The sequence below is a fragment of the Lygodium microphyllum genome, chromosome 17, assembly GCF_053477565.2.
Source record: "Lygodium microphyllum isolate KBCC chromosome 17, Lygodium_microphyllum_v1.1.10, whole genome shotgun sequence".
Lineage (NCBI taxonomy): Eukaryota > Viridiplantae > Streptophyta > Polypodiopsida > Schizaeales > Lygodiaceae > Lygodium > Lygodium microphyllum.
Window position 1 is genome coordinate 105,644,394 of NC_141151.1, and position 27,962 is coordinate 105,672,355.

The following is a 27,962-nucleotide window of genomic DNA, read 5'->3' on the forward strand; positions in this document are numbered from 1 at the left end:
TGCTCTTATGCACGACTTCTCTCATTTTGTCTACCTCATTCTTGGTCCAATGAAGCTCAACTTGTACCCAAGTACTTGAGTGACTTTGGGGCAAGCAAAGGGTGAGGATTTTGAAGGTGTATGGGCTGTTATGGGCTGAAATAACCAGTCACATAAACAGGGCAGCCCACTGTTCTTGTCCATTTTTATGAGCAAACAAGAGATTTATGTGGTTGTAATGGAAGAAAATGACCTCATTTCATCATAACTTTGTTCATTAATGATTAGAGGAGCTTCTTCATGAGTTTATGCACTCATTTTGATTATGGGCTGGAATTTTCTGTTTTAAAATAGGGCTGAAGCTAAAATTATGCTCCTTCAATGCATTTCATGTACCATTGGCCCAAATCTTGAATGTATTTGAATATAACCTTTATCTTTTTAGGATCGATCACAATAGTACTCGAGCTAACCATATGGCTCAACAACAATCTGTAAGTAGAGGGCACTCCAAAGATGCATTTTCTTGGATTGAGAGCAATGCAAAGCCACATATATTGCTCAAAAAAATATCTTAGAATAATCACCTATCTCTCCTTTATGGTGGTTGTCCCAGTATCATCAATGAAGACCTTCAACTCATCTGAAAAAATATCACCGAAAGTTTTATTAGCCATATGTTGCTAAGAACCCGATGCATTGCATAATCCAAAATCCATAATATGATATATAGATGTGCCAAACATACTGATAAATATCGTTTTCAACTTATCTTTCTTTGCCCAATAGCCATTTGGTTATAGTCGGCAAAGGAGTCCATAAATGAATAGATATCCCTACCTGCTAAGCTGATCTAGAATTTGATCAATAAATGGTAGTAGGCATTAATCTTTGACTATCTGTTTATCAAGCTCTCTAAAATCTATGAAAAGTCAAATTTGATTATTTTTCATTTTTTTGATAACTTACTGGTGAACACCACTCAGTGTGTTGTACATGCAATGTCAAGCCATCCTTATGTAATTTTTGTAGCTCCTCAAATAGTCTGTTCCTTAGCTCAAAAGGCATACGCCTCACTTTTTACCGAATAGGAAAACTACTCCCCTTCAAGGAAATAATATGCACAACCAGCAGACTAGGAGGAATATCCCTCAGCTCATCATAGCTCCAAGTAAAAATATCATAGAATTCTTCGATAAAGAACATGTAATCCTTCCTCTCTTTCAGACTAAGTACAGATCCCAGTTTAATCAGTCATGGCTCATCCAATGTATCAAGATCTAGCTCAATCACAATTGCATCTTTGATTTTATCTTGACCTTCTATCAACACATTCATAGTCACTTGGTATATGGCTAGTTATTGGTGAAAGGTAACTCGTAGTTAGTGATCAAATAATTAAATGTGTCATGTAGTGTGAGAGATCCCATTCTAAGGATGTACCATCGTGCAACCTTGGACATAATTGAGATATTTGAGATAGTGATTTGCTAAATGATTCCTTGATAGTGGAATCACTTTGTAGAATCCCTGGCTAATTATGCATTTGTTGAAGACGCCTTTCTTAACATGATCCTAAGAGGATTTTACAATTACCTCATGATGTTAGTCCAAGGCTACTATGGGGATAGCTTGCTCACATGTTCTATTTTGGCCGTTGATGGTTAGTATGGGTTATGATCAACTAGGTAGTGATTGAACATCTTCCTATTCTATCATGGATGTATCAGATCATTCAATTGCATATTTTTTAGACATCCCTTGCCATTTATGCAAGGGGTTAGCTAATAATTTTGATGTATTTAGTGTAGATGTGAGCAGGCCATTCCCTTGGTCTAATTTTGATAAAGAAAGAGAGAAAGAGAAAGAAAGAAAGTTATATTAACATCTTCTAAAGACCAAAACTGGCCTATGAGACAAACTATGATACAACTGATGAGGTCCAGCTATCCAAAATAAAAGTGCCGAATGAAAAGCTAAAAACTGGAAACTGAAAATACGGTGCTGTGAGTGTGATAAGTGTCGTGTATGTGTATGTGTGTATGTAGCTCTGGTACTCTAGATAATGGCTACAAAAGGGGAACAAATGTCGGCTGTGATAGGGGAACAACTGTCGGCTGTGATAAAGTGGTGCGATGTGTATATGTAACAGATGCAGGGAGATATACTATCCTGGGATGTAGTAGCAGTCGTCGAAGTCGCTAATAGCAGGTGATCCCTCCTAGATGCACGATGTGGTACATCGGCGGTGGAGAAAGAGCAAACTGGAGATCTGAGATCCAATGTGTCGAGTGTCGTCGGATCTCAGTCTACTGTCGATGTAGATCAAGAATCCTCCGAATCTCCTGTCGGTGTGGCTGTGGGGTCCGAAACCCACGGATCCTCGTGCGGCATTGGGTACGCTGGTCCTCAGCCTGCTGTAGTGTGAGCCTGGAGGTCTGGCTGGAGGCTGGTACAGTAGCTCTCACTCTGTCTGTCTGAAAGAACTGTGTAATAGTCATCTGGGTGGGCCCCTCTCTGACTGGGACCCACTTTGTGCTCTGCTCTCTGATATGCCATGCCTCTCCCAGAAAACGGCCAAATGATCTCTGATCCATATCAGTCATACATCCCTGAAGTGAGCTGCTCAATGTGTATCTAGATCTCAACTCTAAGTATGTCGGGCATCTGAGAACAAAATGCTCATCACTCTCCACCTTTGATCTGCAAAGGGGGCATATCCTCTCCTCCTGTGGGATGCCACTGGCTCTGCCACTCTCAATCATAAGCTGATGTGATGATACCCTGAGCTGTCCAATAAGAACTCTCAATCGATGTGGCATATAGATCTACATATATCTCGGAATCTCTATGAATCCCTGCTCTGATATACTCAGGAACTGTGTATAATAATGTGCCATCTTCGATGGCAGTGGCTGTGCAGGGCTGACCCATGTCCTCTATATATAAATATGCCATATCTCCTGTCTGATGACTCTGTTCCTCTCAGAGAGAGAGAGAGGGTGTAAGTGGGAGCCTGAGTATCATATAGAAGAGGTGGGAGTCTATCAATGTCCAGCCCATGTCTATCAAACCAAGCTCTAGTCTGTGCATACCATGATGTGGTATCCCCCGCTCGAGCCATCTCCTGAGATGCCATATATGCTCTATATGCAATGCGATCTCTGTCCATATCCTGAAATCTGTGTAGGAAGCAGACTGTCTGAAATAATGCCTCAACTAGCATGGGTGGTGTGGCAAGCTCGGCTCGCACAATATCATGTGGGACTGAGGCCTTGCTGCGAATCAATCTAGATATCATGATCACCAGAGGTCTCTCCATCAATGTCCATACATAATCGGCAAGGCCTGGCCCCCATATAGCTGCTCCATACATCAGTGCTGGAGTGACTAGAGTATCAAAGAGCCACCCCTTGGTGCGGGGCTCCTGGAAATGTGCCTGATGACACTGTCGCTCCATAAGAGCCAATGTTGAGTATCCTCTAGTGAGGCGGTCACGAGCTGCCTGTGTTATCAAGAAAGTCCCTGAAGCTGTTGTAAATGTGACTCCCAAATATACATATGATCTAGTGACCTCAATACTCCCTCTTGCTGCCATGAAAATAAAGAGAGGGTAAGATCTTGTTCTTTAATTTCATATTTTCTTGTTTGTTGTTGTAGTAGTAGCAGTAGCAGTAGCAGTAGCAGTAGCAGTAGCAGTAGCAGTAGCAGTAGCAGTAGTAGTAGTAGTAGTTTAATTTCTTGGTTTTTGTTATATTAGTAGTAGTTTTTTAATTTCTTTCTTTCTTGTTTTTTTTGTAATAGTAGTAGTTCTTTAATTTTTTCTTTTCTTGTTTTTTTAAAAAAATAGTAGGAGAGAGAGGGAGAGAGAGAGAGAGAGAGAGAGAGAGAGAGAGAGATAGAGAGAGAGAGAGAGAGAGAGAGAGAGAGAGAGAGAGAGAGAGAGAGAGAGATGCTTTGTTAAAGGCACACCTTGGGTGTGTTCAACGCTTCGGGAAGGCGAGTAGTAGCAGTAGTAGCAGTAGTAGCAGTAGTAGTAGTGGTGGTAGTAGTGGTGGTAGTAGTGGTGGTAGTGGTAGTGGTAGTGGTAGTGGTGGTGGTGGTGGTGGTGGTGGTGGTGGTTGTGGTGGTGGTGGAGAGAGAGAGAGAGAGAGAGAGGTTTTGTTAAAGGTTCACCTTTGGTGTGTTCGAGAAGGTGAGTACTAGTAGTAGTAGTGGTTTGGTGCAATACCACGGTGGGACAGGAAATACTCCGCAGGAAATACTCTGACATAGGGTAGTTACTCCCTCATCCCCATGCATAGCATATTAGACTTTACATACTGTAGGCCCTCTGCACATAGGTGGAGACTTTATATACATTTATCTTGTTGAGTTACAAGAGAAGAAATCCCTTCTCAAACAATTTAAGAAAGAAAAAAAGAATGATAACAAAAACAAATTGTTTATCGTAACGTAGACCAAATGGAAACGATGAAAGCTGTGATATTCACAATCGCGAGGCATATTCTAATCAACGTCTCTCATGTCCTTGCTCTCAATGTAAGTTGGAAATTAGACAAAAACGTCGATTGTCTATGGAACACGTATGACACTTTGGCAAGTTTCAATCAAAGATAATTGATCAGGCGATCTCAGATTTTGAGCAAACAATAAGAAAAGTGTATATCAATCATGCATTGTATTTGCAAACTAATTGAATATCATATACAAAAACATTGGATGTAGCCGTAAAATTTATTATAGGAAGGTGATGTCTCATCCCAAGGAGGAGTGTATCCTTTGCGGCCCGTTATTTAGAAGAGTTCGTAGGCATGCAATGGATGGAGTGCTTGAGCCAATCCACCACTTGGAAGGTACTACCCAATCTATACCGTTCAATACCAGAGGAGACAGGCAACCTTCCAGAATTTTCTATAAACTTGGAGCCTGAGATGGAGGCAATGATCGAAGCATTGATGCCTATGGATGTCGAGACATTTGATTCGCTTAAAGAGTAAGCATCCATACCATTATATAATGGGTGCCGAGTATCTCGCCTGAAGACAGTGCTTGCACTCTTAAGTATGCAAGCAAAATACGGGTGGAGCAATGCGAGTGTGACTGAGTTGTTTAGGTACCTTCTACGTACGCTTTGTTGATTTCTTTTTGGCACTATCATTAAAAATTTTGTACTTTTTCAATATGTTTTATGATTTTTTTAAAGGTTACTAAAGTATCATATATTACCACTTGCAAATACCATGCCTGTGTCTCGTGATGATGCACGATATGTTTTACGAAAGCTTAGCATAGACTACAACAACATCCATACATGTATCAACGATTGCATACTATTTCAAGGAGAATACGTGACTATGGAGACATGTCCAAACTGTGATGCTAACAGGTATCGATAGGACTTGCAAGGGCAAACCATCCCTCAAAAAGTTCTTGACACTTTTCGCTTATCCCCCGTATACATCACATGTTTTGTACATCCGGCATGGCGAGCTTGACAACGTGGCATGTGCAGAATAGATCCATAGTTGGAGTCCAACAAATATCAATGGATTCATGCGCATGGAGCCACATTGACTCTACCTTTCTAGGATTTTCACGAGAGCCAAGGAATCTTTGGCTTGGTCTTGCTATGGATGGCGTGAACCCATTTGGTCTGCGCTCAACTTATTATAGTGTGTGGCATGTAGTCCTTGTTAGGTACAACATCCCTCCATGGCTTTCTACAAAGAAATGACACCACATCCTTAGCTTGCTCGTTCCCAACCGCTACAAAGTTAAGAATATGGATGTGTATCTTCGTCCATTAGTTTGATGAGCTTAAGATTTTATGGGAGGAGGGGGTCGCAGTGGAAGATATGAGCAAGTGCGATGGTGACGGTCCACCAATATTTGAGCCATTCTCATGTGGACCATGCATGACTTTCTCGGATTTGGGGAGTGCTCAGGTAAGTACGCTTGCATTCTTATTGGTAATATCTATCATAGCTCATTCAAGTTTGTATTCATTGGAAAGAGGTGTTAGTTTGGTTATCTTAGGTTATCATGAATGTCCATTATGTGGGCCACAGTTAGACTCCTGAAGGTCACGAACCATGAATAAGATGGTATATCAAGGACACGTCACTTTCTTGTTGGAGGGTCATGAATTGATGAGGAAAGGCTTTCTTAGACGAACTCCAGCATGAATGAACACCCAAAGCTGGTAGCAAAAAATGGTCCACACGGAGCCACATCCAAACGGAATGCGACGATTCTCAGTTTTCTACAAGTTGCCATATTGGACTCACTTACAGATCAACCACTTGTTTGATCCCATGCATATTTTCAAGAATGTGGGTAGCTTCCTTTGGGACCGCATCACAGGAAAGAGAAACACTACAAGGGCACCAATGGATTTGAAGAAGGTAGGCAAGATGGAGGCGCTTTGGCCCGCAGTCGAGTGCTGATGGTCACTTGCAGCTACCTCGCGCTCCTTGGGTTTTGTCCACTAAAGAAGAGCCCCTTGTGAAGAAAATTATCAAGTCTATCCGCACTCTGATGGGTATGATGTGTTCTCTCAGGTCCGCATTTTCTAAAGATGACCAATCTTCAAGGCTAAAATCAAATGATTGGCATAAGATATGTCAGGTTTGTACTACAAATGGATTGTAAGTGGCCTGCATATTTTGCTATTTGGAGTGTAGTCAATGTTCCTAATGCTTCTTCATTAGAGGCAATTTATACTACCAATTGTGATCGTAGGATGCATTACTCTTCCCATGGATCTCGAGACTTCTGATCCGCTTAGAGAGGAATCATCCATACCATTATATGATGGGTGCTGAGTATCTCGGCTGAAGACATTACTTGCACTCTTAAGTGTGCAAGCGAAATACGGGTGGAGCGATACAAGTGTGACCAAGTTGTTCAGGTACCTTGTACATACGCTTTATTGATTTTTTTTTTGACACTATTATTACAAACATTTGTGCTTTTTCAGGTGTTTTGTGATTTTTTTTAGGTTATTGAAAATCATATATTACCACCTATAAATACCCTGCCTGAGTCTCGTGATGATGCACGACATGTTTTACGGAAGCTTGGCATGGACTACAATAACATCCACGTATGTATCAACGATTGCTGTCTGTTTCGAGGAGAATACGAGACTATGGAGACATGTACAAAGTGTGGTGCTCACAGGTATCGACAGGACTTGCAAGGGCAAACCATCCCTCAAAAAGTTCTGAGACACTTTCTGCTCATCCCCCGCATAAACCACATGTTTCGTACATCCGACATGGCGAGCTTGACAACGTGGCATGCGCAAAATAGGTCCACGGATGGAGTTCAACGAATATCAGTAGATTCATGTGCATGGAGCCACATTGACTCTACCTTCCTAGGCTTTTCATGAGAGCTAAGGAATCTTCAGCCCGGTCTCGCAATGGATGGTGTGAACCCATTCGGTCTACGCTCAACTTCTTACAGTATGTGGCCTATAGTCCTTGTCAACTACAACATCCCTCCATGGCTTTCTACTAAGAAAGGACATCTCATCCTTAGCTTGCTCGTCCCAGGCCGCTACAAAGTAAAAAATATGCATGTGTATCTTCGTCCATTAGTCGATGAGCTTAAGATTTTGTGGAAGGAGGGGGTCACTGTGCAAGATATGAGCAGGCGCGATGGTCGGGGGTCAGCCAATATTCGAGCCATTCTCATGTGGACGATGCATGACTTTCCGGGATTGGGAGAGTGCTCAGGTGAGCAAACCTCCATTCTCGCTGGTAATATCTATATTTTATCTCATTCAATCAAATATTCACTAGGTCGTGGTATTTGAACAGGTCTGGTTACCTCAGGTTATCATGCATGTCCATTGTGCGGGCCACAGTTAGACTCCCGAAGGTCACAAACCATGAAGAAGATGGTATATCAAAGACACGCTGCTTTCTTGCCGGAGGATCATGAACTCAAGGAAGGTTTCCTTGGACGAGCTCCAACACATATGAATGCCACAAGCTGGTACGAGCTGAAAATGGTCAACGGAGAATCACATCCAAATGAAATGTGGCAGTTCTCAGTTTTCTACAAGTTGCCATATTGGATCCACTTACAGGTCACATGCATATTTTTAAGAATGTGGGTAACTTGTTATGGAACCACATCACAGGAAAGAGAGACACTACAGAGGCACAAATGAATTTGAAGGAGGTAGGTAAGATAGATGCGCTTTGGTTGCAATTGAGTGCTGATGGTCGCATGCAGCTTCCTCGCGCTCCTTGGGTTTTGTCCACTAAAGAAGAGCGCATTGTGAAGCAAGTAATCAAGTCTATCCACACTCTGACGGGTATGATGCGTTCTCTCAGGTCCGCATTTTCTAAAGACGACCAATTATCAGGGCTAAAATCCTATAATTGGCATAAGATATGCCAGTTTTGTACTACGAATGGATTGTAATTAGCGTGGGAATTTTGCTATTTGAAATGTGGCCATTATTCATAATGCTTTTTCATTTCTGGCAGTTTGTACTATTGATCGCGATCACAATATATCTTACTCCAGAAATTCGCGGGGCCATTTACAAGTTGTCGACTTTGGTACAATGGATCTCACAGAAGGAGATTAAGATGTCCTCTATTGAATCCGCGAGGCGGGGAGTAGTGGAGACAGTCTGTTTCTTTGAGAAATACCTACCCACCAGCATGCTCACGATACAAAGCCACCTTCTTGTGCATCTTGTGGATGAAGTGGAGATTGCTGGACTTGTCCATACGTGATGGATGTTCTTCTTGGAGTGCTTCATGAAAACCCTGAAAGGCTTTGTGCGACAACGAGCTTGGCCAGAAGGTAGCATGGCCGAAGGTTGGTTGGTGTCTGAGGTGCTAGTGCATATTTCACAATGGCTACCAACAGTGAACCAGACAATGAAATGCTATGGTTGTTGAAGGACGATGATAGACTGACTGGAGATGTGGTGGTTGGAAATGGGGTAGAAAAAGGAATGGATGCCTCAATGGAAGAGAAGGTGAATTGCTTTTTTATATTGCACCATGCCTCTATGGAGACGTGGCTCGCCAAGTACCAGATCGCTAGGCAATATCGAGAGGAAGCGCGACCTGAATTCCGACGTAATACGTATCATCGACCGATTCGATATCCCGAAGGCATGGAGGAGATGCCACAGTTTATGTCAACGCGATGGTTGCATGGAGCCTTGACCGCAGCATCTCGCGAAGGGATAGAGGTCTCAATGGAGGAGTGGGAATTCTCAAGTGGATGTAGTCCAAAGGTGATGAGGGGTTTAGAACCTGTCGTATCTAAATTTTATATGCGACATCTAATTTGAGTGTTTCAATGTACAGTACAAAATATATAGTGTAGAGTGGTCGCGCGGATAGCATTTTCGTGCGGAGCGTATTGACAAAATGCGCTCCACAATGGAATGTGGTGTCATGGCAAGGTTTGAACAAGAGAGCCGGCGATGAGCAACGGATCCAAACACGGTTGTGGATGATATGGAGTATTTTGGAAACTTGCAAAGTATTATTACGGTGGATTACCGTAGCTTCTCCATGATACTATTCGATGTGCAATGGTTCAAAGTGGTACTTGGAGGAGCTGGCGCAACAGTTCGACGAGGTCCATCTGGATTTCTCAATATAGATTCCGAAAACAAATGGATGGATTTGCGTGACACCTTTGTGTTGCCGGCCCATTGTGAATAGGTGCATGGAGTCATTTGCTTGCTAATTGTATTACGACATGGTTTATGTCACAATGGTTTGAACTCTCTTGTACGTATTTATGAACAGGTAATCTTCTATCTAAACCCTCGACAACCTCGATGGTGGTATGTTATACCTTCAACTCCCCGAAGTGCGAGAGTATATGATCAAAGCGATGTTCCGAGCATAGATGAAGATAATATGGAAATAGAGGGGTCGATATTGCAAGGGGTGGAGGCCGTCAAAAGCTTGGAGCCAGCATTGGCTAACAATGATGGAAATACAGGAGTCCAAGAATTCTTTGAGAATGAGGCGGACTCATTCTTTTGTGGTGACATGTCTATAGAACTTCTAGTGTATGTGGAGTTGTGTCAGGAGATTAACATGGGACCATAGGATACTTTATACTTGGAGCATCCAGTTACTCATTTCGTTGACCAATCGCTTATAAGGGTACATAAGATATGCATTTTAAGTGAGATTTTTTTAAAATGATTTATATTACTCTGCTTTGTATGATTTAAATTGATTATTCTAATATCATTTTTTGTCTGTGCAGGTGATATTTTCAGGATGAGTCGAGGGATGAGCGACGAGGAGTTACAGGACATCTTCGCACGCATGTCTCCAGACCAAATCGCCAGATTCAGAGAGATGGCAAACCAGGAGCTGTCTTGTTCTTCGTCAAGGCACTCTGCTAGATCTGCTTCAGATTGCGCAAAAGCCAGAGTAACTGGAGTAGACATTCCCACAGGTGTGACAAATCCTGGAGGTGAGGCAGCTCTAGCTGAACGACGAGACGGAGACACCGCGTCCGTGTCTCCACAGCATCCACCTGGGCCACGAGAGTGAGGAGTCGCACATGTATCCCATGTGGACCGTAGGCTCACTACCTTTGTATCTCTACAGCACCCCTTGATCCCGATGCACTCCCTCCCTCTGGCCCAAGTCATGAGCCATCATCATGAATGATGAGGGGAGGAGGGTGATGGCTCGCATGAGAGAGTTGTGCCAACAAGTTTTTCGGCACAACGTCTTGGATCATTGGAAGAACATACCGGAGGGGAGCAAGGACTACATAGTAGCATCCTTACACGAGGAGTTTCCGGTGCCAGCCGTAGTAGATAGATTCTCTACGGGCTGGATGATGGATTGCATGCATGCATACATGTTACATAGATGATTCGATGCACGCAAGGCAATCAAGAGTGGGGCTCCAAAGCCTGAGTGGTTAGATGCAAACGACTAGCGCCAACTGAGGGAGGAGGCTACAGATTCTCCAGGACATTGGAGTCAACAGCGCGAGGTGGCGAGGGCACGACTCGAGGCTGGAGTGATCCATTATCTTGGGAGTGGCGGCCACAGGACATATTTAGAGGACTTTGTAAGTTTTTCTTTTGTTTTGCTTGTTTATTTTTTTGAAATATTCTTTGTACTGACAATTATGTTTCTAACAATTAGCATTTTGTTTTCTTTGTAGCACTCCATTACAAATCGCAATCAGTTTGGCCTTGAGACTCGATATGCAGAGAAGCACGGTCTCACTGCATTGATCGACCGATTGTATAGATGCGACGGCCTTGTAAATCACTCATCTTTCTTGTCCGTAGTTACCATGAGATATTTGAATGCATTATTGTATAGTGGACTTATGTGTTGTTTCTTTTTCTGTAGAGTCCGTTCGATGCTACTTTGCAGCAGGACAAGCTTTCGGGAGACGAGGATGCATAGCTCGCCCTTGGATCCCTAGAGCTCATACACCTTTATTTTTGAGTCGCCTGATCTATGTAGACATGTTCTATGTATTAGTGATATCTTGTCATAATTGTACCAATCACTTTTTATGCAATCATGTATTTATTTCATGTATTAGTTTTATGATTTCAGTATACATTGTTTTTATTTGCAAGCGCATTGTACACAACAGTGCAGAAACTATTTTGTATGGCTCTCATAAAGCACACAGTGCTAGCTGCCCTGCCACAAATTTTTTTTCTCCCTATTACCGCCGCTATTAGCGTCATAAATTTTACTGCTCGCGTCGCTATTGGCGTCGCTATGTACATCGCAAACTGTCGCTATCAACGTCGGTATTGGCATCGCTATCAGCATCGCAAATTTGATAGCGACGCCAATACGGACGCTGATAGCGATGATTTGCGACATGCATAGCGATGCCAATAGCGACGCTGATAGCGACGTCAATACCGACGTTTCTATGGCATCGTTAATAATGCTGCTTTTTGCGATGACGGGGGCAAATTTTGTTGTTTGTATTTTTGTCGCTTTAAACGTTGGTATAAGGCCTATATCTTGTAATGGACAACAAGTAAGCCCTCCTTGTACTAGGACTCAAAAGCAAGAGCAGTCACGACCTGCAATTTTACAACCACCTTATGTTCAAGCTGAAACCCCTGCTGTTCAACCAAATGTTAATGTCATAAAAATAGAGGAGGTGGTCAGGGATAGAAGGCTCCAAGCAGAAATAGGGAGAGGTAAGATAAAGGTAGATATAGTAGAGACCATGCCTATCAAGCGGGTACATGTCCAAACTGAGGCAAGCAAGGAAAAAATCAATGAGGCAAGTACATCACGGGCACCTAGAGATGAAGGGAAGAAGAGAAAGACTCGAGCTAGGTCTAAAATTGATGTCTTTGACTTCCCTTTGGGTTCTCGCACACAACCTTATGATCTGGTAGCAGATGTAAGCTCTCAAGGGCCAAAACTTACTTGGCCACAACTACTTCATGCCTCTCCAAAGCTACGACGACAATGGTAAAAAATGGTAAGCAGCACAAGGGAAAGGCAAGGTAAAATGGTTAGTGCAATCAAGGTATATTGCCTCAAAGATATAGTGCCTTTAGTGGAGGCTCAAATCAAAGGTTGACGGATTCGAAAAACACACTACAACAAAAAGGCCTCATAGACGCATACTTAGACGCGATTTTTGAATATAGAGAAATTCTTATGGGCGCGTTTATCCTCCCGTCTATTTGCGCATCTACCATTTCACATCTATAATCGCATATATCAACAAATTTACATGCACAAATAGACGCACAATAGATGCACATATACACGCGCATATAGACACGCTGGTAGACGCGCAATTACAAGCACTGGTAGACGCGAACGGAAAACAAAAAATGTCCTTTAAAAAAAAGATATTTAATTTCTTTTTTAAATTTGAATTATGAAGCACGTGTAGTCTGCATTATAGACGTGCGTATAAACGCGAATTATCTACAATTTAGATGCGTGGATAGATGCACAAAATAGAACTGGAAAAAAAAAACCAGAGAGCACATCCATACATCAGATTGTGTATTTGGGAAAAAGACAATGTATCTTACGGGTACGAGAATTGAAAATAAAAGTCCATGTATTCATTATATATCAAAAGCATTTATAAGGGAAGTTTAAGTGCTTGCGACCTAAAGCATGGCCACAAGCAGTAGGCTCAAAGAGATATCATACATATACAAGAAAAGAAGGCCTCATGAGGAGGTATGGTGCTCCTCTACGAATCTGAAGAGGAAACATCTTCGCTAGTACCACCATGGCTACGAGCATCGCTATCCCCCTCCTCGCTATGCTCCACATCCGGGTTCGCCTACACACACAAAAGATCAGGGTTGCTTACATAGACAAGGTGGAGAAAAAGTTATAATTAGCTATACTTTTAATAGGAAAGTAAGAAAAACATACCTTCTTTGGCTGTCGAATCCTCATGGCCCGGTTGTATTGGTCCTCAGTGATGAGACCCTTCTCATAAAAGTAAAGCCATGTCACTGCGCGGTTATGGCCTCGATGGTAACCTACCTCTCTAGGAGTAGGTGTCCTACCAACGATGGTAGTCTGCAAAACATTTAGATATATACAAACAATTATGAGTCACAATATCTTAGAATAAAATATATAAAGAATTGAAATAAATATAAATTAAAAAAACTAGAAATCAAAATATACTTACAAACTCTGCCTCCCACGACTCTCTGCCGCCCGATCCGTAATGCGACGATCCCATGGTTTCCATTTGGATGCGTCACGCCTCTGCATGCTAGCGACTCTTCACTTTCTCTGCTACTTTCTTCTTGGCTTTCTTCCACTCTATGCAGTGGCACATAGGTGGTTGGCTATAGGCTCCACGCCCCTGCTCCAACCTCCGCAGTGAGTCCCTGGCCCGTGTCATGAGGTGGGATCTTTTGTTGTGAAGTATATCCCTTACTTTTGTACGTTCCCAATCATTCGAGAATCGCTGACCCTCAGGATTTGGGTACCTCCTATGGACTGCCCTCAACACCTCCTGCCACAAGCCGCTTTTCTGATTTTTGAAGGCAATGAAACAATCTTTATACGTCGCATGCACGACGCTCCTCATGTACGTCATTACGTTCCTTCCCTCATTATCATGAAAGATGCCACCAGCATCTGTAACTCTATAGTACTGGCGTACAACCTCCTCTACATGATCTACTAGTGAGGGTGATCGCTCGCCACCTCCTAGGCAACCCCCACACAAGCCTCGTCCTCCCCCTCGACTCTCCCTCCTCCCTCTCTATCGACTACCCTCTGCCTCCCTGGACGCATGAGCTTTTGCAGATGCACGTGCTTCTGCAGATGCTTGTGCTTCAGCCGATGCACGTGGAGCACGTGGAGTACCTGCATATGGAGTATCTGCATATGGAGTACCTGCATGTGGAGTACCTGCATGTGGAGTCTGGGAAGTAGTGCCAGGCAAAGACGTCAGAGGCATCCTAGACATGACACTGAACACCTCGTCCGCTGTGGGAAAGCGGCCAAGGCATCTGGTCATCTCTCCCATGAAGTCTTCCCTACTAGGAAAACCTCCAAAAAATTGCATTGACCCCCCTGCCAAAGGAGGCCAATGTATCATTCATGCGATCCACATCTGGGTCAATGCTAGATGAACCAGGATATGACATCTGCAAAAAAACACAAGAAAAAGACAAATTTATTTGCATACAAAAAATCATATATTACCTACATTTTCAAAGAGCTTTCTTTAGACATTGAGCATAACACTTAAGTGCTAATGCTTCTCTTAAACAAGAAAACTGATAAACACAAACATGGGATTTGTCACATTCATCATTGCAAAAATATATTGTTTACTATCAGAACTGGGAGACCTGGCGCATGTATCCCCGCGTCTAAATTGTAGGTTAGACGCGCCCTCAGACGCGCTCCTGAGTGAACCTTCTATCTAGCGCATCTATCTGCGCATCTAAGATGCAGCACAGACACGCTGTCAAATGCACATTCTAGGTCAATGCGCGTGTATAATTGCGTGTAGACTGCAGGTCAACCTTTTGTGTAGCGCGTGTATCATTGTGTGTACACTGCAGAGCACACGCGCACTAAGATGCACCCTCAGACGCTATGAGAGGAAACATTTTTCACGTCTATATCTGCGTCTACACTGAGATGTAGACGCGCTATCAGACGCGCTTGGTCGGCTGATTTTAGGCCGACCGCCATTGATGATTTACAAAATGCAATACATAATGGAATCACAAATCCTAAATACACAGAGAGAGCAGAGAGAGGAAGAGAGAAACAAAGAGAGAAACAGAGAGAGAGAGAGAGAGAGAGAGAGAGAGAGAGAGAGAGAGAGAGAGAGAGAGAGAGAGAGAGAGAGAGATCACCTTGGGTGTTTGGTGTGGCTGGTGGTGGCGCTTCTTCCTTCTCCTTCTTCCTCTCCTTAGTAAGTTACCCTCCCTTGATGCTTGCTTTCTTGCTTGCTACTTCTTCTTGTTCTCCTCTCTCTTGTTCTCTCTTTCTTCCTCTCCTTGGCTTTCCTTTTTCCCTTCTTGTGTGTTTGAAATGAAAGAAGAGGTGAGTCATGAGGAGGTGAGGCATGAAGAGACTAGGTGAGGCATGAAGAGACTGCATGTCGGCTAAACTCAAGCTTCAGAACCGCAAAACATGCAAGAAAGGAAAGGCGCAGTTTGAAAAGAAATGATTTAAGTATGGTTCGAATTTTGACATGTGCATCTATTTTTGCATGTATATGCGCATCTATTGTTCAGATAGACGTGAATATAGACGCGAAAATAGATGCCAATATAGACGCGTAGATAAACACGGATATAGATGCGCATTTGGGCTTTATCGTAATTTTTTATTTTTAAGATAAGTTTTGATAGTGAATTCTTAGATTTATACACTTACTTTCTCAGGCCATATATCCCCTGCAGCAACTGACACACCAAGAAACACTTGTATGGAGTGAACAAAGTGAAGGACATTTTAAGAAGATAAAGAAAATGTTGGGGCCACTTCCTATAATCCTCCAGCCTTGTTGGGAAGAAACATTCTTTGTAAACCCTAGCATGGGAGAAGAGGCCATTGATGTTGCTCTCCTACAAAAAGATCCAAAAACATCCTTTATGAGGCCTGTATATTTTGCCAGCCACCTCATGAAAGCCTCAGAGAAGGCTTACACCTCCATTGAACAACTAGTATTGGCCCTCATGTTTGCAGTAACCAAATTTCAACCACATTTTCTTCCAAAGAGGTTTGTGATCATCACTGTGGAGGATATGTTTCCCTATGCACTACAACATATGGAAATCTTTGACAAATTAGCAAAGTGGGTGGTCCGACTTCAAGAGTTTGATTATACAGTGCGTGTTGAAAAAACAACTCGGGCATGCTTGGCTGATATTTTGACAAATAGGTGCTATGAGAAAAATCTCAGGGTGAAAAGAAAGAACCTTCCACCACCCCCATCCATAAAAACTCTTGTAGGTGCTTATAGCCTCTACTTTGATGGTGCATACAAGAGAACTAAGGATAAGGCAGCCGCAGGCATCATTGTTTTCTCTCCTTCAGGAGAGAAAATCTATGGTGAAGGAATCATCTTGGAAGGTGTCCACTCTAACAATGAGGTAGAATATCAAGCTTTAATCCATGGTCTTTGTTGGTGTCTTAGTAATTCAATCGAGAGGTTGAATGCTTTTGGAGACTCCATGCTATTGGTAAGGCAGATGCAAGGTACATGGGCATGCAAAAATACAAACCTCTCTAGTAAAATGAGAGAGGCCAAATCTCTTATGAGAAGATTTAGGGAGGCACAAGTACATCATGTGCCAAGAGACCAAAACAAAGATGCCGACCATCTAGCATCATCAAAGCTGAATGAGTCAATGGTGGGAGCAGTGGCTATCAAACCCCCACTTCGGCAAGGCAAGGAAGACTTAGAAGATATTCTACATCTCTTGGAGCAAGGAGATAGTGGCTAGCTCGGAAGGCTACAAGATATCGCATGGTAAATGATAGTTTGTATTGTCTTGGTAAGGATGGTGTGCTTAGGAAAGTGCCTTCAAAATGGGAAATTGAAGAAATCTTAAAAGCTTTCCATGATGATGTGTGTGGAGGGCACTTTGTACACAACATCACAAGTAGAAAGGTTCTACAAGCCGGCTTTACTTGGCCCAGTCTACACCGAGATGTCAAATATTGGTGTCAAACATGTGAAGAATGTCAAAAATCAGGACCACGACGACTCATAGCAGAATCCCAAACCCCAATCAAGGTCTATAGACCCCTAAATATTCAATGATGACACTCTACCCCTTACTACCCTCAATGCAATGGATTGGTGGAAAAGGTAAATGGAATGATTTGTAAAATCATCAGCAAAAATAGGTACATTCACAAGGCCTCGGGATTGGGACAAGCACCTTAGTGGAGCTGTATGGGCTTACAGAACCTCCTTCAAAACCATGTTAGGGTTCACACCTTTTTATCTAGTTTATGGACAAGAGGCTCTTTCGCCTATTGAGGTGAAATTAGCTAGCCTTCGGGTATTAGGTGGCACAGTAGGCTCTCAAAAGGAGAAGTTACATCAAAGATTACTGTACCTAGAGAGGCTACATTTGGATCGTGAAGAAGCCATCAACCACTACTCCCACGAAGCTGAGAAGCGTAGATAAAAGTCTCAACAAGAAGCTAACATATAAAAACATCAAGGAGGGATCTTTAGTGCTTCGATATGACAATCGCTTTGATAAAAGAAAGGATGGCAAGTTTCTCTATTGGTGGGAGGGACCGTTTTGGGTCACAAAAAATTTCAACAATGGCTCCTACAAAATTTAAGACATTGAGGGAAAAGTGCACAAGACCAGGGTAAATGGATGGCGCTTAAAACCCTATCACATCAGGGTGGGGTCAGCTCAAGATACCAAAGAGTGTCTAAAGGCATAAATACCTCTAGCCAAGTTGGAGGGGGCTATATGATCCGAGAAAATCATTAAAAAATATTTGTCTAACACTTTGTTGATTTTTTGTACATTTGGAGCTTTGAAATAAAGAAGAGGGTGGGAACAACCTCTTGGAAAATCCAAGAAATCAGTGGATGGAAATATTTCACAGATCGGTTTACCAAGGGGAGGTGAAGAGTAAAAATCAATGGAGGAAGGTGAAGAGAAAATGTATAATGTGAAAAGAAAAGCCATGAAATGGATTTGGAGCCATCCAAAGGGCATGTGAGGCTCATAATGTCATGACTTTGGAGCCTTATGATAATTCAACCAAATGGGACCCTTCTAGGAAGCATTACTGGAAGAAAAATCAGGCATATGATTTTGTAAGATTTTTTAAAAATACTTCCACTCCGATCCAAAACAACTTTTTAACATGAAAGTTGTAACGCGTGAGCTGAAGTTTTGGATGGTATTTCTTTATAATTTTTTGAAGCTACGAGTCCAGAGATATGACCAAAATGGTGGATGCCAACTTTTTCCAACTACGGTGGAGACCACCTCCCAATTTTATACACACCCACACTTTCTTCCCCACACTTAACACTTTCATAAAACATCATTCATTAGACTCCCAACCCTTTCCCCTCTCTTCTCCTCTCTCTCAAGCTAATAAACCATTAGAATTTCCCTCCTAAATCACCCTCAAATCATCCTTAATTGTAGTAGTAATGTATGAATTCTCACTACTCTCTCTCTATTATTGCTAGATATGATCTTTTTTTATGAAGATTCTCTATATTTTTTTATAGGAGAGCTCTTGGACTCAAGCTATGGGGGGGAGAATGGAGACAACTCACCTATGATGGAGCTTGATTAAGTACAAATTGGTCAACAAAACATCTAAATGGAACTTCCACATTGGTGGAACTGCCTTAATGCAGCTTTGGTGGTGTTAATTCCTATTCTATCTTAACCTCCTCCCTAAACACCCTCAAGTCCTATATAAAGAGGCATTTTCCTTTGTAATTTGCAAGAAGAGAGAGAGCCAAGAGGCCTTCTTCAGCCCTATTGAGCCTTTCCCATTCTCTCTCATGAGCTTATGTAGTTCATTCCCTTACTATAGCTTAGTCATGCTCTACAGTGTACTAAGCCCATGGTTTTGGTGTCCATATTGTGTATATTGATTATGTCTCGAGGGTTCTCCATCTCTTGTGCCCTCTTAAGTTTTATTGATTAATCTATCTTTTGTAGTTCTCTCTCTCTCTCTCTCTCTCTCTCTCTCTGTTTTCCTCTCTTCTCCCTCACAAGCTCCTCTCCATCTTGCATAGCGTCCTAGTAGCCCTATGAGCAACGAGGCTTCAAGTGCTGTTGTGCTCTCCTTTGCATGTGTGTTGTCTAATAGTCACTTCATAAGAAGCTTGCTAAGCATAAGGTCTCCTTCTAGCACACACACACACACTCTCTCTCTCTCTGTCACGTCCTAATCAAAATTTTTTTGCTAAGGGTAACACTTGCTAGATCTCCCGTATGTTTATATTCTATGGCAAGCTTCTAGCTTGTTGTTCTCGATTGTAGGCCACTATGCCTTGCAAAGCTTCCTAGGCTAGTCTCCTCTCCTCTTTGAGGTATACTATGATATCCTTGGATGGACTACCATGGTGATTTTCAAGTCGTACTTGCTCACCATGTCTTGGATTTCATATGGGAAATTCCCCAGATCAAACTCTTTGTTATTGTGTTTGCAGTTTGTGCTGGTCTCTACCATATCCGCGGTCTCTTATCCCACCAAGGTGTCGATGAGGTTGATTAAATTAGGTAGATTCACTCTAGCAAAGATGTTTGACCTTCCATTTGTCTAGCTCTTACTTCACGTCTTCCTCTTGGTCTTACCACTTGGGGTTCTCGATCACTCGTCTAAGTTTTAGTGTCTTCTCCTACTTGTGGTTTCGTTCAGTTCCTTAAGTTTGAGTAAGTTCCTTGTTATTTGCAAAAAATTCTCAATTAACTGTCACTCTGTGTGTGTGTGTATACTCTTTTCTGTGCACTATGTGAAATCAGGCTTTCAACTTTTTTTCAGGTGCACTTCAAGTATCGAAAAAAAACATGGGGTGCAATGCAGAATGGTGAATGCAACTTCAACACTCCCACCTATGCTCTCGGCCTGATATGAATTTAGGCTCCATCATTGGCTACTCTCGCTAGTCTCTAGGGTCTTCAATGCGTCTTTTAGCTCCAGCTCAGGGTCTATGGTTCATTTTGGTGCTCTTAGCAGGGTGGACAACTAATAGGTCGATTGGCATTGCTTCTAGGTCTGTGATTCACTAGTTCTCTCATTTTTTGCAACAGAAAGATGTTTCGTTCATCTATATTGCTCTCGAGGGTTCCTATGGCTATGACACAGGTGACTCAAGGTCCACAGATATCAAATTTGACAAATTCTAGATTCGGCCCAGCTGGTCCGAATTGCAAGGTTCAAGTTTTAGATTCGGCCCATTCGAGTAGCCGAGGGCCAAATAATATCAAGGCCGAATCTGAGGCCAAGTTTTTGAGGGCCGAACATAGAGCCGTTGAAATGCCATAATGTGGCAAGGTGGGCTGAATGGTCGATCATCTAAATTGGTCAGGCGGAATGTTTGAGTGAAGTGTTTGAATGTGATTAGGCCGAATGGCAGAAGGCCAATTCTAGGAGTTGGTCTAGAGTGGCCGTCTGAATCTGGGAGAGTCCAATTTTTTTGAGTCGGATTTTTTGAATTCTAGGAATCAGACATCTGAGTGTTCGATTCTAGGAATCAAACCCATGTGGACTGTGTTCGATTCCATTGGCACACAAACACAATGGCAATAACTCTCTCTCTCTCTCTCTCTCTCTCTCTGTGTTTACTACAAAACTAAAAATGAGCCTTCCAACCCTAGGGGATCCACTAGGGTTTACCGTATGGTACCACATGAGTGTAAGGGAGGGGGGTTATTAAAGGGAAGGAATGTACATTTTATAAGGTAAGGTCCCATAAATAGGGGGTAGATAAGGGGTATTTTCATATATTTCTTGGAAATAGGTGACGTCTCCTTATTACTACTAGTGAATCCCCCGTGCTTCCAACCCTGGTCTTTAGCCCTTGTCCTAATGCCCAAGTACTACCCCAATAATGCTCATGCCTTGTCAACAGATTGCAAGTCAAATTTTTTCCAATTTGCCTTATTTTGGCCTATTTTATAGCAGAAACTCTAGGTTTCTTTGTTTCGATTTCTTGCTTCTAACCTACTCTAAATGCAATAAAAATCAAAATACAAATACTAAAATGAATCCTCCTACTTATCTACTTATTAAAAAATTGAAATACTTACTTGTTGCGAAGATTAAAACCCCAAAATATCCTATCTGTTTCAAGCTCCAGTTCAGGGATGAAACCCTTACTTCATTGCTCGATTTGAGACACACAAGTGCTCAAGCTTGAATCTATTTATCTTGACAATGGAACCAAAATGTAGTGGGAGTTCATGCTCAACCACCAAGACCCATGGACCGCTTATTCTTTCATATGTTTCAAGCAAGCACAAATGGCTATCTCTCACCTAGCCAATGCACCTTCAATCCTATGGGATGTAGTGAGCTTACCTTGATGCTTGAATGAGTAGCCTCCTCCCTCAAGCAACCTCGTAGCTCCATGATTCTAGATGTGAGCTCAAGCAACCTCAATCCTCCACCTTCAAGCTCCATCCTCCATAGCCACATGCGAGACAAGGGAAGAGAATAGAGAAGAAGAAGAGAGGAGGTGATGAAGATATTCTTCTCCTTGATCCTTCACCCTCACACACTCACTCCCTCATACTCTCACAATCCCTCTCTCAAGCATACACAAGCAAGTAAGAAGGAGAGAATAAGAGAAGAAGAAGAGATCACTTTTGCCACACACTAAAGAATGAGCTTCTCATTCACTTTTTGGGTTTATATACCAAACCCTAATCCCTTTTGGATGGTCATCCCCTTTCTTACATGGTCGGTCGTGGCCTAGGCCCTCTTTCCTATTGTCCTCCTATCTTCCTAGCTTTTTTTCTACCACCCGTCTATCCTTACAATCTACACAAGAGGGAGCCTGATACTCTTTTACAAAAGTTTTAGGGGTGCCTTGCGTTTAAAAATATGCTTTTACCTTTGACTTAGCTTTTGAGGCCACCCTTATGGTTTCGGTCGTTTCGCTTCTTGCTTCTTCTTTTGTGTCTGATTTCCATGTGAGCTGCCTCTTTCGGCTCCTGACTTGAACTTTTTTACTTTTTTTTTATTTTTCTTGTGCTAAGGTTAATAGTATGTTTGGTAGAAAGAGGCCAAAGATACTGGTGTCAAGCTCTCCTACACCTGTGAATGTGCTACTTGGAGATAAAAATGATTCTTCAAAAAATGAGATGGCTTCACTTTGACTAGGTCTCTTACAGAAAGTCTTTTTGTAGTGCTTGGTCTTTTTTTTAATTATGATCTATTTCAATATTCAGTATTGTTGTTTTTAAATATCATGCGAAGCAAGCATGTAATTTCTTACAGTCATGTAAAGGTAAAAGTTTGTAAGTATGGTGCATAGAAGAGATTGTTTGTATATATGGCATTCTATATTATAAAATGTATAAACTACTTTTAGTTTTAAGTTTGATGAGAGAGAGAGAGAGAGAGAGAGAGAGAGAGAGAGAGAGGAAACTATTCTAATTTTACGTGAAGAAAGCAACTTTGCTTGCCGCTTCACAATGAGAGAGAGAGAGAGAGAGAATAAGAAGATGAGAGAAAATAAAACAAAACAAAAGGTGGAAATAGAGAGGGAGAAAGACAATTTATAGAGAGAATGGGGAGAAGAGAGAGAGAGAGAGAGAGAGAGAGAGAGAGAGAGAGAGAGAGAGAGAGAGAGAGAGAGAGATAAAACAACTTAGAAATGGAGAGGGAAAAGAGGAGAAATGGACTATTGAGTGAAGTTGTCGTGCAGTAGCAAAGAAACTTCGCTTGCCACTTCACATGAAGTGGCGTAGTACTCTGCATAATTGCATGAAAGAACAAGCCATATATATTCAATAGTGAAATAAGAAATTTTATCTTAAGGATGTTATCCAACCATGGGTCTTAAGAGAAGATAGAGTGGCATCATTTGTGGTTAAGTTTTATAATGATCCTCCACATCCTACAAGCATGCAAATGGAGCGTATATCCTCATTTATATTTTATATGTTTTACCATATAAGACCAACATGTGTGAGCTTGAAAAAAAATATTCATGAAAAGGTGGTGTCAAAATGGAACTATAGAGTTTATTGACCAATTGTATACTTTCATAATAAAGAATTCAATGAATATAAGCAATGGCATATACATTGTTTATAGAAGTACAAAGTGACAACAAAATAAACATCATTGTACGGACATAATGTATACAAATAACAATGGGATTATTATTCTATTTATATTTAGTAAAGAGCAAGAAAATAAACATCATTGTACAAACATAAGGTATATAGATAACAGTGTGATTGTTATTCTATCTATATTTAGTGAAGAGTAAGAAAATACCATGTACTTAATACATTTCTAACGAAAGAGAACAAAAAAAACATTGGCAATAACATTGAATGGACGAGCGCATGTGACAATATTAAGTAACTAAAGAATAAGAAAGAAATCTATTCTAATATTAACTTGATGCATGTTAAACCTTGAAACAATAAGTGTTACTTTCATTTGTACTTTCATGCGTAGGAGGAAAGGACATATGTAAGAGCTGAAGGAAACCCTAAATGGTAGCATGATAACAATTAGAACCCCACCCATACAAAATGAAAACTAATTTTAAAAAAGAGAATTGCAATCTTAAAAAGAAAGACACAATGGAAGGCACATGAAGAGACAATGCAAATGTTTGGAGTATGGGTACTAAGTTGGATCCATGCAAGTCATACATAGAAGATGACTGCTAACAATAAGTCATGATCAATGTCCAAAGTCATGATCAATGGTAGGGTCTAGACCAAAAAAGGAGAGTACATACAAATTCATTTCCATTGTGTGATTTGCAATTTGATTATGCAACTTGTATGATTTGCATTGTGTAATTTTCAATTAGATTAAGCGGCATGTAGATATACACAATGCACGTGTAATGTTGCATGCATTTGATTTTCAAGCTATGCCATCATTGAGAATTGAGGACCAACATTACTTGTGTTGTTGCTCATGTTATATAGTATAGTCACCGTTATGGTAGCCATCAAAGGAAAATTTAGGAGGGTAGTGGCCTATGACAGGTGTGGATTCATGTCTTTGCATGGTTTTCAAGCCATGCAAACATGAGGCTTCAACACAAACATTCTCTATTTGAAGAATCTTGGAATAAACATTGTAATATCAAAATTAATAAAGTCACTAAAACAATGACAAATATATGTATTTATGAAAGGACACAACCTATAAGTTAAGAAACATAGTTGCATACATTTATGTATTATTATAATCCAATTATGGCAATCAATACGTTTGGCTCTTCTACAAATTTGTACAAAGATTGTCTATGTTTGCGATTTTGATTTTTCTAGATGGTATCATGCGCGATGCCAACATGCCAAGAAAACTATCGCCTAGACTTAATGGATATGCACACATTATTCCACATAGGTGATCTCCTTTTTCTCGGTCCGGATGGCATCAATGATGGTTGTGCCTCTAACAACACAAACCTATAGATTAGATATTACCTAACTCTAATTACCAAGTATGGAAATTAAGCATAATAAATGTTCTTCAAAATTTAGAATTACTAGGTATTGTTGATGGCATGGTTGCTCAACCACTTGCCAATGACTCGATTCCACCCAATTGGCTATCAAAAAACCTTTTAGCCCGACTTGAGATCCTTTTATATCTGGGTGATAGGCAAACTAGTCATGTGAAAGCCTTACCACTACCAAAGTGATGTGGGATAAACTCAAATCAACCCATGAATTTACCAATATTTCAACACAAATTGCATGTCTAAAACAACTGATGCAACTCACCGTCCATGATGACCAAGAAATACCGACCTTTCTTAATACTTGGCAAGAGGCCATGGATGTTATAGATCTCTTCCTTCTTGAAAACCTAAAAGCCATGCTTCTTCATGTGGACCACTTCCTATCCAATTCATCTCAAAGCATAAGTACTTTGCAACCTTCATTGATGATTATTTACCCGTTAACTTTATCACCCTTCTTCACACTAAATAAACTTATGAGACATTCTCCACTTTTTACCATTTCAAAAGACTCTCCAAAAAGTATCTCAATTTATGCCTTAAGTTGGGTGGTGCACCTACAAGAAATCATCTATATAACATGCATTCAAACGATATTAAGAAATATCATTTCTTTATATACCATAAAGATATAAAATGATCTCTTTTATTTTATTAAACTTAAGCTTTTTTTTCAAACTGTAATTAGAAAGCCTATCTTGTAAATATAATCTTGTAAATTTTATTAAATAAAATACCATTTCTTTTAAACTCACAGGATATCTTACATATTCTATAAGGTGCACCCCTTGGTGTCTTAAGACTGTGGAGATAAACAATGGATGAGTATGTGAATGATTTGTTTAAACCCCACTCCTAATTCTTTATTTAAAGCTCACTACTCAAAACTACTAAAAGAAAAAATAGTACTCTCATGGATACTATGCGCTCCATGATTATGGTTGCTGGACTTTCTACTCATTTTTGGAATGAAGCTGCTCTGTTGGCGACCTTCATTCAAAGCCGAGTCTTCCATGGCTTAATTGGAAGCTTCAAGTTATGCATGGATGTGAATTTTCGGATCCCCGGTGTACGCCTTGGTCTCTACAAAACAATCAAAAAAGTAAGATGACCATGCCGAAAAAGGCGGTATGGGGAGCACTATGGAGTAGAAGGGTATAGTTTGTTTAATCCTGCCACTTGATGTTCTTCTTCACCCGTATTGTCATCTTTGATGAGAAGTCATTATTGGCCTCTGTTCCCAAAACTCATCACGCTTCTAATCATTCATCTTTGCCTCTCAGCTGTTGAGCATTCGAATGCCTCCACCACCACTGAGCCTTCATCCCTTCCTCCTTGCGTCACCTAAGTCTTGGCTTGTTGATCATCTTGATTCCCTGCATATACGTGTGCCTCCGCCTGTGCCAAATCTCATGCCCATTGCCCCTACTCAGGCCATTGCTCAGCTTGCCAACCAGCCCTCAAATTTGAAGGTTCCATATTGGAAGCGTGAAATTTTAGTACCATGCCAAAAGAAAATTAAAAAGACTCAACCTTCTAAGTAGAAATGCTAACTCAAATTAAATCTTTCAAAAGAAGGGCACATTTAAATAAAACCCTTCAAATATATTTTAATGTAAAAATGTAATACTTCAATTGAATATTCAATTATTGATATTAAATAATTTAACTCTTTGGATTCTTTGGAATCTGGATTCTAAATTTGTACATGTGTGAAGTTAATAGACTTACCTCCTACTAATTAGCTCTCCCTCTTATAACTTTTTTTTTTCAAAATTCATTAGTTATTAAGTTGTAAGGTCTTGAAGTTTCAACGCTCGTCCTCTCTCTCTCTCTCTCTCTCTTTCTCTCTCTAGACTCGAATCTTAATGCTCATTGCTCAACTTCAGTCTTCTAATTTCTAACTTCTAACACTGGAGTGAGCTCGTTCTCTCTCTCTCTCTCTCTCTCTCTCCAGACTCCAGAGTGACTACCGTAGCTCGCCGCCTGCGATTCTACTACCTGCAGCTTCTGCTCTCTTCTAACTTCACCTTTAGGCAACAGGCTTCTTTGAGCTCTAGCGGCTAGCCTCTCATTCCGCTAGTCCACTCTCTTGCGGCCACGTCTGACACCCGAGGGCCCACGAGCGGCGGCCACCTCCTGCGACCATCTCCTGCGGCCATATCTGACGCCCCAGGGCCCGCTAGTGGCCACCTGCTGCGGCCATGTCTGGCACCCCAGTGCTGCCTATGCCAGACCTGGACGTCTGGCACCCCAGTGCCGCCTGCACCAAGCCCCAGGGCCTAGGGCCACACCTCCCGCGGCCACGTCTGGTGCCCCAGTGCCGCCTGCGCCAAAGCCCTAGGTCTTGCCACCTCCTGCGGCCACGTCTCACTGCCTCTCCTAGTGCCATCTGCGACAACCTGCGATTTTGGAATCTGCTCTGTGGCTCTCTTCCAAAGTTCCAAGTCCCTTGGAGGCTGGTGTGGCTGTAGGCCGCGTGCAGCCGTAGCATGAACTGACGCAGTCCATGGTCATTAGGCAATAGGCATGATGCATCCATGTGGCACGGTTGACTTACCTGCTAGTTGCCAGATCGATGGGCACAACTGCAGTTGACCATCTGATGCGCCTCATGTGTTGCAGCTGCACCAATCTAGAGAGGAGGCAACTTACTCCAGTCGAGGCATCTATCACCAATTAGAGGTAATAGATGTAGAAATTGTCAAGGTTTTTTTGTAGTGTTGTATTGTTCCAAGTTTTTCCATGTTATTAGTTCTCTTCATATGTAGAAGAATGAGTGGTTGTGAAAAGAAACCTACTTATCTTTCTAACTTATTCGTTGATACAACTTTCTATAATGTAAGAAGATTAATTTTGTTGTGAAATAGAGCACTAAGAAGTGTATATTTATATTTGCAACATATGTATTATGCACCATAAAATCTTTTAATGGTGTTGAACTTCATCGTGTTGTAGGAAAATATAAATAGAGGAGGCACATTGTTTGGAAATATACAAGGAGCACAAAGTGCAATATTGAGAAGAAGTCGATGTAAACTTAAGTGCGTTCTAGTCAATAAGCAAGCTTCATCAATGCTCTAGAGTCTAATTACTTGTGAAATAACCACCTTGAAATATGATGTAATTGCTTTACATTATATGGATATTTTTATATTATTGATTTGGTCTACATATAAGAAAATGAGTGGATTCATATAAGTTAAAGTATTACTTTTTTTTTGCTTGTCTTTTTATAAGTTTTTGGTTGCATGTACATTAGTTTTAAGATTTGGTCAATA

At 41.4% G+C, this 27,962-nt stretch overlaps 1 pseudogene; it reads right to left on the bottom strand.

Moving 5' to 3' along the window:
* Nucleotides 1–566: 566 nt before the first annotated feature.
* LOC148022230 (uncharacterized) lies at nt 567–27,223 on the bottom strand (annotated as a pseudogene).
* Nucleotides 27,224–27,962: the final 739 nt, after the last annotated feature.